This window comes from Macrotis lagotis, chromosome 4 (genome assembly GCF_037893015.1).
Source record: "Macrotis lagotis isolate mMagLag1 chromosome 4, bilby.v1.9.chrom.fasta, whole genome shotgun sequence".
NCBI lineage: Eukaryota > Metazoa > Chordata > Mammalia > Peramelemorphia > Peramelidae > Macrotis > Macrotis lagotis.
Window position 1 is genome coordinate 11,673,265 of NC_133661.1, and position 15,643 is coordinate 11,688,907.

The window sequence follows — 15,643 nt, forward strand, 5'->3', positions numbered from 1 at the left end:
ATCCACCTGAGACAGAGCTGATGGTATCAGAACTTAGACTGAAACATATTTGTTTCTCTTTCTTTTACTTTATTTCTCATGAGGGTCTATATTTGGGGGGGGAGAGGGGGCATTAGGTTTATTCTTAAGCAAGAATATAATGTATAAAACATCACCTGTACAAAAATTTTAAAAAATTCAATTAAAAAATGAAGGGAAAACATTATTATTATCAGTTTCTATTAATTAGTCTAGACTAATTTGTAGCCTTTTTACTTTTTCATTTTAAATTTGAATGTCCTTGAAATGACTTTGCTCAATGTATCCTCTTGCCAAACTTTATTTACTCTCTGCTTCATGTTGCTCATAATGCCCATCATTCTTTCTGATAAGATCTTAAAGGTGACTTTTATTGTAATCCAATCTTTTCTTTGCCAGTCATTTCTTATAATTTGGCAAGTAAGTCAGTTGTTTCTTGATTAGGATGATTTTTGGACTCTTGGTATCTTTGCTGTAATTAAGATTGGTTTGATTTCTAAGTTGAATTATTTTAATTGCTATTAATGCAATTTCTCTTGTTCATTTTCCATTTTTTGTTTTTATGAATTCATTTAAATAATGCATATATCACTTGTTTGCATATATAACCCATATAAAATGTAACCCACATAATATAATAATACTGTTTCGTCCTTCATTTGTGAAGATCACAATATCAGGGAGGTGATGCCATGACAAGCATATGAATTGGATTTGAGTGGGCAGGAGGGGGAGCTGTGATAGTTCAACAGTCCCATTTTCTCCTCCAGAGTCATCTGGGTCCAGAGGCCAGATCCGACTTAGGATGAGTGGAGATGGACCTGGATGTGAGGCAATCGCAATGCTTACCTGGCTTGCCCCAGGTCACACAACCATTTAACAGTCAAGTGTCTGAGATTAGATTCGAAGTCCCAACCTCCTGACTCCAAGGCTCTAACACTGTATCACCTAGCCACCACTCATTTAATATATATGCAAGAAATACAAAGTCATTTCAGGGAGGGGAGAAGGGGTAGAATATTGCTGAAGGATGATACAAAGAAGGGGGTCTTTGAGCTGATATTAGAAGGAACCTAGTGATTCTAATCAGGATTTCTTAGTTTCTTCATCTGTAAAATGAACTGAAGCAAGAAATGGAAAACCACTCTATTATCTTTGCCAAGAAAAACCAGAATGGAGTTGAACTTGACTGAAACAACTGAGCAACAACAAGGGATTCTAAGATGAAGGAGAGAACTCTAGACGGGAGGGATGATAGGCAGTGAAAAGACAAAGAGTGTGAGAAAGAGAAAAATAAAACCTTCTGCCTGGAGTTTCATTGAGCTATGGGTGGTCTCATTTTGTGTCATCTTAACTATCAAAAGAGAACACACCTTCTCTTCAACTTCTCCCTGTGTGTATGTTCACACTTAGATTCTTAACGGAAGAATGGAACTCTTTGGGGCAGAGATGAAGAGGAAATTCATTCCAGGTGTGTGGGATGCCTACTGGAAAGCAAGAGACACTAGATAGAGACAGAGAAAGAAAAAGCTGGTCACTTTGTTTTTTCTTCTTTTTGTTTAAATTTTATTTATTTAAGGCAATTGGGTTACGTTATTTGCCCAAGGTCATAAAGCAGGCAATTATTAAGTATCTGAGGTTAGATTTGAACTCAAGGTCCCTTGACTCCAGGGTCAGTGCTCTACCGATTGTGCCACCTAGCTGGCCCACTTCGTTTTTTTTCTAATGATATTGTATTTCTTTCCAATTACATGTTAAAACAATTTTTAACATTTTTACAGGGTTTGCAAGGCAATGGGGTTAAGTAGCTTACCAAAGGCCACACAGCTAGGTAATTATTAGATGTCTGAGATCGGATTTGAATTCAGGTGCTCCTGACTACAGGGCTGGTGCTGTATCCACTGCCACGTAACCTCCCCAATTTTTAACATTTTTTTAAAAATAGTTTTGAGTTCCAAATTCTATAGCCCCCCACCCCCCCAACCTCAGTCTGATTTAGGTTTTACTTGTGCAGTTATAGAAAACATTTCCATATAGTCCTTTTGAATAAGAAGACTTGAATCAGAAAGAAAAAAAGAAAGAGAAAAATAGTATACTTCGGGTTGTATTCATATAAAATAAATTCTTTCTCTAGGGACAAAAAGAACTTTCTCATCATGGTTCATTTGGGATTGTTTTGGCTCTTTGTACTGCTGTATGGTTGAAAATAGCTGAGTCATTCACAGTGGATCATTGTACAATGTTGCTGCTAATGTTGACAATGTTCTCTTTCTTCTGCTCAATTGACTTTGTACCTATTAATTCGTAAAGGTTTCTCCAAATTTCTCTGAATTATCCTGCTTGTCATTTCTCATAGCACAATAATACATTCACACTAATGTTCCACAGCTTGTTTAGTCATTCCCCAATTAATGGGCATCTCCTTGACCCCTAAGTTTCACTACAAAAGGAAAGCTAAGCCACTTTGGTTGAATTATGAGGCATAGGAGCTAATGGGTCAATTAGCTTAAAAAAAGGTAAATGGACTACAAGTTGTTAGTTCTTGTCCTTCATTATGGAAGAAGACCAAAATGACATCACAAGGTTTGAGAAAAATGGCACTATGTCCAACTGTGGCTGATTGGACCAATAGGAGCTCAGAATGCTCTACCACGGGTTGGGCACAAATAGGCCATGTGAATCGCTGGGGTGGGTACTCTAAACTGGCAGATGTCACATTTCCTTTGAGTTGCTTCAATTCTCCGTCCCTCATAGAGTGCAGCCCCTCTCTGATGAGGGCACCCCGTCCTATGCCAGTGTCTTCCATGCTGTACAATCAATTCAAAAGTTCTTCAGTGAGACCTTCAGTGTGTCTTGGTATCACTTCTGCCTACCTTGTGAGTGTTTGCCCAGTGGGAGTTCTCCATAAAATAGCTGTTTTGGCAACTGTACGTCTGTTATCTTAACAACATGTCCAGCTCATTGTAGTTGCCCTCTCTGTAGTAATGTTGGAATGCTAGGCAGTTTAGGTTGAGAAAGGTCCTCATTTTACTGTAGAGAAAATGTGGAGCCATTGGAGTTGGTTGAGTCAGGGAGTCACAGGATCTGATCTGCACCTACTGGAAAACTCTTTGGCAAACAGTCTCTGATGGATGAGAATGGAATGACAATTGAAGTAGAGAGACTATTTAGGAAGCTTTTGTAATAATCTAGATGAGAAGTGATGATGGCTATGATGGCAGCTATGTAAGGGGAGAAAAGGGGTTCGATTCAAGAGATATGGTGAAGGTAAAAAACTTCAAGATTTGGTAAATTATTGGATATGGAGGATGATGGCAAATGAGGATTCCATGATAATGGCAGAAGGTTATTAACTTGAAGTCTTGGAGGATGGTGATGCCTTGGCAGAAACTGGGAAGTCTGAAAAGAGGGGAGGGTCAAGTGGTAAAAAAATGAGTTCAATTTCACACATGTTAAGTTTAAAATAACATTCAGATATAGGTATCTAATATTCAAGGCAGCTAGTTGGCGCAGTGGATAGAGCACTGGCCTTGCAATCAGGAGGATGGGAGCTTGAATCTAATCTCAGATACTTGACACTTACTAGCTGTGTGACCTTGACCAAGTCTGTTTGCCCTGACTGCCTCATGTCCAGGGCCATTTCCAGTCATCCTGATTCATATCTGGTCTTTGAAAGCAAGCGACTCTGGAGGAGAAAGTGAGACTGGTGACTTAGTACAGCCCACCCCTCACTCAAATCCAGTTCATGTGCTTGTCATGGCATCAACTTCCTAATATCATGGTCTTCTTTTAGAGCAAAGGATAAACATCATCATCATCATCTAAGATGCATCTGGACATGTCAGACTGGAGCCCATGGGATAAAGTGGAAAGAAAGTACAGAGAAGATGGAAAGAAAAAAGAAAGAAATGAAAGAAAGAAAGAAAGAAAGAAAGAAAGAAAGAAAGAAAGAAAGAAAGAAAGAAAGAAAGAAAGAAAGAAAGAAAGAAAGAAAAGGAAGGAAGGAAGGAAGGAAGGAAGGAAGGAAGGAAGGAAGGAAGGAAGGAAGGAAGGAAGGAAGGAAGGAAGGAAGGAAGGAAGGAAGGAAGGAAGGAAAGAAGGAAGAAAGGAAGAAAGAAAGGAAGGAAGGAAGGAAGGAAGAAGGAAGGAAGGAAGGAAGGAAAGAAAGAAAGAAAGAAAGAAAGAAAGAAAGAAAGAAAGAAAGAAAGAAAGAAAGAAAGAAAGAAAGAAAGAAAGAAAGAAAGAAAGAAAGGAAGGAAGAAAGAAGATACAGTGACAGAAGGATCTATTTTCTATTCATCTCTTTTCTCTCTCAGTATTCATCAGTGTCTACTGATTTAACTATCATCTTTATGCAGGTGACTCAAAGATTTATATATAATATACACATATGTGCAAAAATGTTTTCATAACTGGCTCCGCACATGTATAATAGGTGTATATATATATATATATATATATATGTAGATGTAAATATACATAATGTAAATCTCTGTATACATGTATGCATATGTTTTTATAGATACCAAGGCATATCCTAGTACCAGAAGCTATCATTGCGATAGGTGCTGCCACTTGGTTGTGAATCTGGAACAGTACAATACCTGAAAAATTAACAGTGAGGGTGGATGACAGGACCGTGGAGAGCTTTTGTGACATTCTTGGCTCAAGTTCTCCTTCTACCTGACTGACCAACATTTTTCATTCTCCTCCACTTGATCCGCATCCACGTCACACCAAGACCCACGGGTGTCTTCCAAGTGGCTATTCTGAGTCCTTTTATCTTCTTCCTCCATGCTATTTTTTTTTTGTTGCTATGATCTTCTCTCATGGATTCAGTGATCATCTCCAGGCACATGATTCTCAGATGTCACGGTACAGGCATAGCGTCTTTTCTGGCCTCTGGCCTCACATCTCCAAATACTATTGGATATCTAGAATTGAATGTCATGTGGACAACTTAAACTCAACAACTCAGCTCGATGGCCAAAACAGAACTTATCCCCCCCCCATTCAATCCTGTCCCAAACCCTCTCCTTTCCCCAGCTTTCCAGCATCACCATGCTTCCAGTCTCCTAAGTCACAAGCTAGGGATTCTCTTCAATGTCTCTTTGCTCTCAATTCCCAAACTAAATTGGTCGCCAAGTCCTGTTGACTCTAATAAATCCCTCACTTATCACTCCTCCTCTCAGAAACTGGCACCACCCTGGTGTTGATCTTCACCTGGAACATTGGAAGAGCCTTCTGATTATTCTTCTTGCCCAGTTTTTCCCACCTAAGACCATTCTCTACTCAGTTGTGGAGGTCTGACCTAAACCTTAAGTCAAAGCATGTGACTCAAGGGGCAGCTTGGTGGTGCAGTGGATAGAGTACCAGCCCTGCAGTCAGGAGTACCTGAGTTCAAATCCACCCTCAGACACTTAATAATTAACTAGCTGTGTGGCCTTGGGCAAGCCATTTAACCCCACTTGCCCTGCAAAAACCTAAAATGCAAAGCATCTTTCTCAGACATTCAGTCAACTTCAATTAACTCCAGGAGCAAATATAAAATTTTCCATTTGCATTCAAAACCCTTCATAGTCCCTCCTCCATTTCCAATCTTCTTATACTTTCTATATACTCTGCTATCCAGTGAGGAGGAGGAGGATTGTCCTATGTTCTTGGAGAACATCAGGGAGGTGATGCCATGAAATGAAATGTCTGTGAATTAGATTTGAGTGATAGGGACTGGGATAAGTCACAAGCCTCACTTTCTCCTCAGGACTCTTTGAGTCCAGTGGACAAATATGAAGATAGATTGAAGGTGTGAGGTGATCAGGGTTAAGTGACTTTCCCAAGGTCACACTTACTAAATGTCTGAGGTCATACTTGAACTCAGGTCTTCCTGACTTCAGGACTGGCACACTACCCTCTATATCATCCAGTTGCCCCTATCCAATGATACCGGTCTCCTACTGTACCTTGCAAAAAGATGATTCATCTCATGATTGTGTGAAAGTTCACTGGCTAACCCCATGCCAAGTTTGCTCTCTTATCTGTTCTCCATCTCCTGGCTTCCTTCAAGTCCTAAATAAAGTCCTTCTTCTATAAGAAGGCTTTCCTGATCTTCCTTAATGCTACTACCTATCCTTCCTTGATGACTTCCAATTTACCATAAGATATATAGATATAGATATACACACTTAGATAATATTTATTGTACATATATCTACCTTGTATTCCAAAGCTATTTGCCATTTTGAAAATATATATGTATATTTTACACACTTATATATGTGCATCCATGCATACACACATGCACTCTGAATCTTGTCCCATTAACTCAGAACTGAAAGCAAGGATGGTTTTTGCTTTTCTTTTTTCATCCTTAGCTTCTGAAGCGAGTGTTTATCACAAAGTATATGCTTAAGAAATGCTCATTAACTTCATGAAAGTAGAAAGACTGGACTGCAGGGCATTTCCAGTAAAGACCTAAGTACAAGAAGTCAAATGAGAGCTGATTGCCACTGTCAACTGGATGCTGGAGAAAAGCCATAAGATGGTAAAGAAGTGAAAGCAAAGGATGAGATAGATATTGTGAGTGTGACCTGAAGACCCACAGAATGCTAAAATGTCATCCAGGAAGGTTTGGGGCAACTGAGTAGAAGCTTTGAAAAGGATCTATAGGAGAACATGGTTGAAATCTCACCTCTCAGTGTACCCAGGCAATACTCTAGATTCCCTAAATTATAGGGCAGCTGCTAGTTAGTATCAGTTGGCATATCTTCTTATTAGACATCATCCAACATCAATGAAATCACTTGTTAGGACCCCTAAATCCACTTGCCCAATCCAAAAAATTACAGTGGGGTTTCACAACGTGTGATAAAGGTAAAAATGTAGATTAATGAGCATGACCTGAGCATAACCAAGAAAAACCTCCCCTTTATCCCCTTGCTACAATTGGGCAAGACCATCTGACTGCAATGGGGTTTCCTGTCGATGTGAAATAAGAAAGTTATTTCTTAAACATCTTTGTACTCTACCCGTATGGCCCGCCTTTCTTCACCCAATAACAATGGACACACTATTCTTATCTGCAAAAGAGTTTCAGAGGTTTTGCAGTCCATTAAGGCTGTGAGTAGTTGGCAAAAATTACTTCAAACTGTTGAATTCAACCATGAAAATTTTTTTAATCACCATGACAGTCAAATGTGTTAACAACAATCTTTATTTCTAAGGTCTTGAATAAATTATCAGATTAATCACATGAAGTCTAATTCATTATTAGGAAGCAATGAGTCAAAGGAAGTCAAGAGATCCATGACCCAAAAGAAAGGAAAAGGAGATTACCAATCAGATGTTCCTTCCATCTAAATCCTCTTGAAATTTTCCAAATGGTTATTGAGTATAGAAATGATTTCAGAGTAAACATAAAAATATGATTCATTTCCTCACAAAAAGTCAAGCTGATTGTAAGAAGGGATATAACTTTGGTGAATGACATTTGGAAGTTTAGACAGGAATTGTCTGACATCTTTTGGACTAGAGATCAAATCCTTTTTACCAAACCAAATAGCCATTGGTCCTTTCACTTTGCTTGTGTCATAAGGAGGAGTGGTCTAAATGAAAAGCAGAAACAAAGATGTAACAAAGCCAGTCTAGGTCTGCTTAGGAGTCTTCCTCCAGTGAAGTGACTTACACCTGAATGTTCTCCTTCTGGCTCTATTCTCCTTTTCATCTTCCCTCAGAAAAGAAAGATGAAAAATGAGGTAGGAGATCAATAGGAAGGGAAGATGATGGAGAACTGCCTTCTGGAAGAGAGGAGATGAGGGAGAACTGCCTTCTGGGAAGGAATTCCCTCTTACCTGTTTCAGGGCTCAGCAAGAGTATGGAAGTGTGAGACTTCTGAAAGAAGGTGAATGTCTCTCCTTTTGACTTGGGCATTTCTTGGGTAAAAACACAACTTGGGTAAAAACAAAAACATTAGCCTTCATTCTCAGTCTTTCTGGCATTTGATAAACTTGTTGTTTCATAACAAAAGTTGGAATCTTTGCTCTCTTCCTTTCTCTTTAGAGGAGTTCTTAACCTGGATTCATTGACCCTTAAGGAGTCCACAGATAGATTTCAGGGGCTTTGTGGCAATTTGTTTTGGAGCCAAGTTTCAGGCTTGCCAATATATTGGCCTATATCCTAACAGACCCAAACCTGTTGATTCCAGGCAGAGAGGGATTATCCTGGCCAGCTATGGAGATCTTGAGGAACAAAAATAACTTTGGTTTTATATCCGAGTACCTAGTATATTCATTCTTTGTCACATTTTATTTAAGGGACTTGGGTAGGATCACACAGATAAAAATGTAGAAAATTTGAACCTAAGTTTTCCTGACTCTGAAGTCAGCTCTCTGTCCACCATGCCAAGAGGAAAAGATTTATTGATGGATTAGAAGACATAGTATAACTCTAAATAATTAGAAGTAGAATAATTGACTTTTAAATCTTCAAAATGTAGAGAATGAGTGACTATCATTTCTGAACATCAAAGTTCACCAGAGGCCTGGGGATTGTCTCATCTTAATCATAGGGTTTGTGTGCCCAGAATACTTAGTGACTAAGAAACTTCTTAAACCTACACTGAAATGGAAGCATGCTGTAGTCCCAATCTGCCTTCATGTTTTGTCCCCACAAAGGGTCTGCTCTTGGGGAGCTTGAGGACCAGGATACATATATCCTACTGTCTGGTCACGATCTTTGAAATTCCAAAGGCAGTCTATTGGTAATCTCCAGCAATCCAAGGCGATTTCATGGAAGAGGATAATATCAGTGATTCCCTGTTACAGGATACATGGGGGCCTAGGTTATGGAGTCCATAGCACCAACTTTGTCAAGAGATAAATTATTAGGTATAGTTTTCACTATTCTCCCCTTACCCAAGTTAGTATTTGGAGATAATCTTACCGGATTATAATACTTCATATTCAAAGCAGGACTCCTCTGGTCATAAGCTTCAAATCTCTTTGAATTAACAGACTGAAAAGAAGGCCAAAATCAATGACCATAGATCATTAGGGACATAAGGAACCTTAGGCAGAATCCAGGCTAAACTCCTGATAACAAATAATAATCCCAACCTGGATTTCAGAATATTTGATGATCCTCACCACATCCCTTGGAGGTAGTTCCTATTTGGGAGATGAGAAATCTGAATCTCATAAGGATTAAGTGGCTTCTTCAATGGCCAAAGAGCTAATGAACATCAGGGATGGGATCTGAAGTGACATCTTCTTGACTAAGCCTGGCATTATGTCTACTACCATTGCTGTCCTGCAGGTTTCTCAGATGCTAAATGACTATCATTAAAAACATGGCTGTCTCTTCTTTTCTCCCTTCTTCTACCCCAACCATAGCAGTTACGTGTCAGATAGTGGAACATTCCCTTTGGAACGATGGATTCTTCACCTTGCTAGAATCTTAAGGAAGAAAATGCATTGATAGAACAACTGTGTTTCTTCTTAATCACCAATCATATTTGAAAAATATTTCAGTTAAATGGATGAATAAAGAGTTATCAAGGCATATGTCCTTCCACCCAGAGCCAGAGTGAGTTTCCAACTCCATGGGAACTTTCCCTGGTTAACCCTCTGCTACAGATGAAAAATGGAACAGGTCCATGCCTTGGAAACTATGTATTTACCTTCTATTTCCTCATTTCCTTGTGTGCTATATGAGGAGGTAGGACCAAGCTAAGTATCTAGAGAACAGCTGCTCTGGAGGCAGCACAAAATAGTGCTAAATAAAAATATATGGGAGGCAATTTTCTAGGATAACTCAATGAGGAGCGATAGTAAAATAATGGAAAATTTTAAAGAACATGGAAAACTATTCATCTTTGTGACTAGATTCTCATATTTGTGAGGTTATTTTTTTATTTTGAGAATGACCCATACATATATTATGTATCTTCAATGTAAGTCCTCTGGAGGTCCATGTTATCTAAAGATCACTGGTACCTGAGAAAGACCATCCAAATGGAATTCATTTACCACAAGGCCTAACAATTCATAGAGAAGAGTGAAAGAGATTTGATTGAGACTTTGTCTTGAAAAATATGATAAAAATTGTGATAAGAAGTTATTTTAACTAATTTAACAGAATTGAAGTGATAATAATTATAATGATATTATATGAGATAATTCTTAGCAAAAATTAAGTGTTGATTTTGAGGAGAGGATACTCCATTTTCTGACAAGATTGTAAAACACAAGGATATGACATCCTTCTTATCACATTTAACAGGATTCCTCAGTGAGTAATTGTTGCCAACTAGCATCCAAGGGCTCCATTAATCTTCCCCAATAGCTTTCTGAATCCTTTACTATTCAAATCATTTCACCTTGGACAGTTACTGAGAGCCAACTGAGAAAGACATTAGGAATAAGTGGGGAAAGGGGCAGCTAGGTGGCGCAATGGATAGAACACTGGCCCTGGAGTCAGGAGTACCTGAGTTCAAATCCGGCCTCAGATACTTAATAATGACCTAGCTGTGTGGCCTTGGGCGAGCCACTTAACCCCATTTGCCTTGCAAAAACTAAAAAAAAGGAGTAAGTGGGGAAGGGGGAAGGAGGAAAATGGTTGATTCATTGAGGAACATGTTTGGATTATGATTTTTCCTTCTCTACCCACCCTCACATGGAACAAGCATGACACATGAATAAAGAGCTGGCTACAGAACAGACACATGGGGATTTGTGACCCTGCTGCAGCTTCTCAGTGCTCAGAAAATATATCAATCTGCACTGGTAAAGGAAGTTTTCCTGACTGGAAATTCCCTACAGGAGAAACTACGGGTCTGAACTCCACTCCTGTACTAAAAACATGCAGCCTCAAAACTCTGGATGATATTGAGTGTGAAATGAAAACAGGCTCCCTTTGCAACACTTGGCTGCCACAAGCTACAATTCTTTTTTCCTGTCCCACAATTGCCTGGGAGGTGTTAGAAGATCTTTGACTCTGTTCTATTTACTGTTGGATGACCAGAAGCTCAGTACAGCAAGCACTGCCTTCAGGGCTTTCCTATAAAAATGCTGCATTTGTTAAAAATCTACAAAATTCCTTAACTGATGCAATCAATAAGAAACTTCAGTTCAATGACCTTTTCATTAATAGCAATTGAGAAACTCAAGTGGAAGCTGACCCCTGTCATAGAGGGTGGCTTGTCATTGGTCTCTATAGACAGTGAAGTCATCCTGGTTCTCTTACTGGAGAATAAGATCATGCTGATGGTCTCAGGCCTCATAATATTAATTATAATACCTAATCGGGGAAGTTGGCCATGACCCTAAAGAACTAAGCCTATCCACCCATCTAGGAGTAATGGGGGGGGGGGGGAATTGAGGAAGAATATTCCACAGAACTTGAAATGATTCCAGGTCAGCATTGAAGGATGTGCACATTGGTGCCCCTGGGTTCCCAAACCAGGGGAGTTATACTAGTGATGATTGGTGTTGAGTGTTAGGAAGGAAAGAGTCCTGTGAAGGTACCTCTCCTTTCAGTGGTGTCCAAGACAAATAGAACAACTCCTGTCCCTTTGATCTCTTCTGGGCTTTTCTGGAACTCCCTTAATTGAACTTTTGGTGAGATGAGGGTGTGAGGAAACATGGGAGCTAGATTGTATTTAGAACACGGTTGTTCCTTTTTTTTTCGGGTGTTCCTTTTCACAAGCTAATTGTACTTCAGAGGTCTTAGTGCAATTTTATGCTCCATTAATTTAAAATGAAACGAAGACTTTTGGTCCATGGTATATATATATTTGTATTCATTTGCACATGTAATAAGCATGCCCCCATACATATGTATGTTTATATGAATATATACATATTGTAAAGTTGATGTCTCTATGGATTAGTATATATGTAAATGTATCTATGCACCCATATGCATGTGGACTTATATGCTTATTTATTTATACCAACGATGTCCCAGTCATTCTACATAACTAAATATCATGAAATACTAAAATTGTAAATGGGCCCAAAGAGAGATGCTTGGGGGCCTGCGTCAGCTGCATAAAAACAGTCTGAATGTAGGGAGGGATGGAAGTAATCTCATTTTTAAGAAAATTTTATTTATTTAAGGCACTAGGGTTAAGTGACTTGCCCAAGGTCACACAGCTAAGCCATTATTAAGTGTCTGAGACTGGATTTGAACTCAGGTCCCCCTGATTCCAGGGCTGGTGTGCTATGCACTCCATCACCTACTTGTCCTCCTAAGTAATATCACTGAGTCAATGCATAATCAAGGAATAGCCATGTAGCCGTGTTTGGGCAGCTGAAAGCTTCTCTAGGGTCCAGGCAATAGAAAGAGATTGAAAGGGTAACCCAGAATAGAGGAAAACTATCCTCAGTGAATTATTTTGGAATCAAATTAGAAAAGTTATACCTGCACAAAATGGCGTATGTCTTGAACAGAAGACCCTACCGGAATTTGTGAAAAATATATAACACTGAGACTCTGTAAAAATAGAAATTAAGAGATATTTTTTAAACATTAGTTTCCTTTCATGACTGATGGCATTCTAGCAAAATTTGACTGGAGTATTTGCAGACTAATGAATTGGGATTGTGGATTAATGAAGAACCTTCAGTTGGGCTAGACCCAGAGAAATCTTTTTTACAATTGAATTGGAGCCATGCTTGTTGGAAAAGAGTCAATGTGTTGAAAATGGGGAGGATCTGAGAGACCATCTAAATCAGAATAGAAGTCTGTGTCTGGATGGATGTCAATCACCCAACAAGCATTTGTGAAAGGTCTCTGAAATAAGTTAAAGGCTGTGAGGAGGTAGAATGGACCCTGATCAAATATGGGGCCACCAGAGGCAAAGCAAAGGATATATGCTGACTCCCAAGGTGGGAGTCTGAGGGACTGGAAGGTGTTGGGGGGAGGAGTGAGAAGGAGGTAGGCATAGGGGGGGAAGGTGATGCATTCTGTTTTGAGCATGGTATATTTGTTATGCCTACCAGACATCCAGTTAGAGATATCTAGCAGGCAATGGAGGATGTTAATTTAGAAGTTATTTGCAAATAGAGGGTGCTTAACTCAATGGCAGCTGATGAGATTACCAAGATAGACAGTGTAGAGGAAGGAGAAGGCCCAGGACCAAGGACCAATAGTAGAAGGAACCAGTGGAAGATTCTGCAAAGCAGACTAAGAAGAGTCAATCTGTCAGAGGGAATGAGCCATGACAGAGCAATGTCACAAAAGTCCAGGGAGAAGTGAACATTGAGGAGAAGAGGTTGATCAACAGGTTTAAGAAGCCTGTTGAATCCCCACACTAAACCCTAGAACTCTAGTTCATGACTTAATTGAAAGCTCTTTTTTTTTTTAAACTGCCTCTCTGTTCCCTGATCTGCCTGTGTCCCCTTTGTCTTCTAACTGCCCTCTTATCAGCCTCCTCTGCTCTGGATCCCCTTGAGGCCCCAGATCTCCTTAAGGCCACCCTTGCCTTTTTACTTTATTACTTGAGGATCCCAGTTTATCCTTTAAGTTTATGACTAGTCCTGCCTGCCCCCTATTGGCATCACTTACCTCTGACTTGCATTTACCAATATGTTTATGACTTTATTAGAGGTTAGCTGCCCCTTGTCAGTACTTTCCATCCCTGGGACCAGTATCCACATGCATCATGTATCTTTTTTCTCTATCCTTTTTAAGAAGCATGTTTAAAATTTCTCTTTGATAGCGTCTTTTCCAAGCCTAGTCCACTGTTCTATGGCAGTGTTTGATAAATTCCTACTTGACTGAGGGAAAGCCTGTATCAGAGAATTATTTCTCAGACACTCCGCATCAAACCCCAACAGGGTCACATGCTGCAGAGGCTTGAGGAAAGTTATGTTTCAGTAAAGTGCTAGAGGAAGAACCCAGACTACATTAAAGGTGTTAAAAAGTCAATTGAGATCATGCAGTCAACTCCTACTAGCATTGTGGAAAGAGAGGGAGTTTCAGGGATAGCACGGGAGTCAAGTGAAAGTGCTCTACAACCACATGTATGCTCTACAACTATTCTGTTCATTAGGGTGTGCGGGGATCCAGCCTCCGCGGGGTCCTTGGAACTTGACAGGAGGGATAGAGTCAGCGAAATGAGTTGAGTCAACAAGTGGGTAAAGGCAGGAGCAGGTTGACTGACTGTCAGCTGCTTAGATTTATTTTTATAGTCTTAGAATCATATGAAACAAGCAAGCTAAAATCATTTCCTTGGTTACAAAAGTGTACAATTTTCATCATTAATCACATAGTTCATATGGTTACAAGTTTGATCATGTAGTGATTACAAGTGTGATTATCAATCATGTAATTAATTTTCTTGTCCCTGCTCAGACCGTGATGACCTCAACCTGCCTGTTGCCTAGCTTGTTTGCTGCATAGTAAAGTTATTGATTAAACAGAACTTTCCTTAGAATAATCTTTGATATAATTTGTTTAATGGAATGCTTCTATGTTTTTGTACCACATATGTAATGTTTTCGATATGCTCCCTTGACAACCTATAGTGACGGTAGCTATGTTTGTCCACCTGTCCGTTAACTCCTTCAATAACTAATTTTCCTTTCAGCCCTTGTTGGTAGACGCTACGGTTTCTATGACTTTTTATTCTTTGCCAATAAACTAAGGCTGTTAAAGTTCACATATTGGTTACCTATACTAACTATTCTCTCACCATCTTTATCATATATTCCTGTGTATAATAAGGGGGGCAAAACTGTTAATTTCCCTGGAATTCTATATGACCCATCTTGTATCTGGTTTCCCTATATATATTCTGACATCTCCCTGGAACTCCCAGTGCTGTGTCTTCCAAAGATTTCATAATGCTGAAGCCTTTTGTATGTCTCAGGGAGAGGCAGTCCTGTTAAATTTGGACAGAGTTCACAATCTGTTTTATTCAAGGAATTTCTCTGAAATCCTTCCTTTATAGTCATTCCACTATTAGGATGAGTAAGTTTTGCAATCAATAATAGACCTATAAATATGGGTATACATGGAATCCCTATATATATTGAAGAAGGAAATGTTGTTCCATCAGGCAGTGTGACTGCCCTGAGTCTTCTTGCCACGACTGTGTCAAACAGCTTAGAGACCCTGGCTCCCAACAAGGGTGGGTGTATATTTGTGTGTGTGTGTGTGTGTGTGTGTGTGTGTGTGTGTGTGTGTGCATTTATTCTACTTATTTTGTTGAATTTCATGGTATTAAATCTGACTAAAGTCATTAGGATGCTGTCACAAATTGTAGAAAAGATCTCATGGTTGCATAGTTCCTGACCAATGAAGCGATTTAAAAAGTTTTTTGGAAGGAATTCCTTTTCACCTAAAAAGATCTGCAAAATGTTATGTTAAAAATATATCTATGAGAAATAGTAGATACCTGTTCCCTCCCACCTGTACACTAGGGATGGGTTTCTCAGAAATTTAGACATTGTTCAGCAGACATGATCTGGCAGGGATCATTTTCCGTAGAAGCCCCTATTCATCACTCTCAAGCTCCAGTCAGGGTCCAAAGGGAACTGGTCCTGAAATACAGCAATGAGCAAAACCAAAAAAAATTCCCCAAAATACCCTTTCCTCCTGGCAAAAATCCAGTGATACCTGTCTT

General features: G+C 39.4%; 1 long non-coding RNA gene across 1 annotated transcript in view; it reads left to right on the forward strand.

Moving 5' to 3' along the window:
• Nucleotides 1-7,637: 7,637 nt before the first annotated feature.
• LOC141522969 (uncharacterized) overlaps nt 7,638-15,643 on the forward strand; it is a 28,819-nt gene continuing 20,813 nt past the window's right edge. The window contains exon 1 of the long non-coding RNA XR_012478274.1: nt 7,638-7,915. This is a non-coding gene — a long non-coding RNA (uncharacterized LOC141522969). The remainder of the gene's footprint in view (nt 7,916-15,643) is intronic.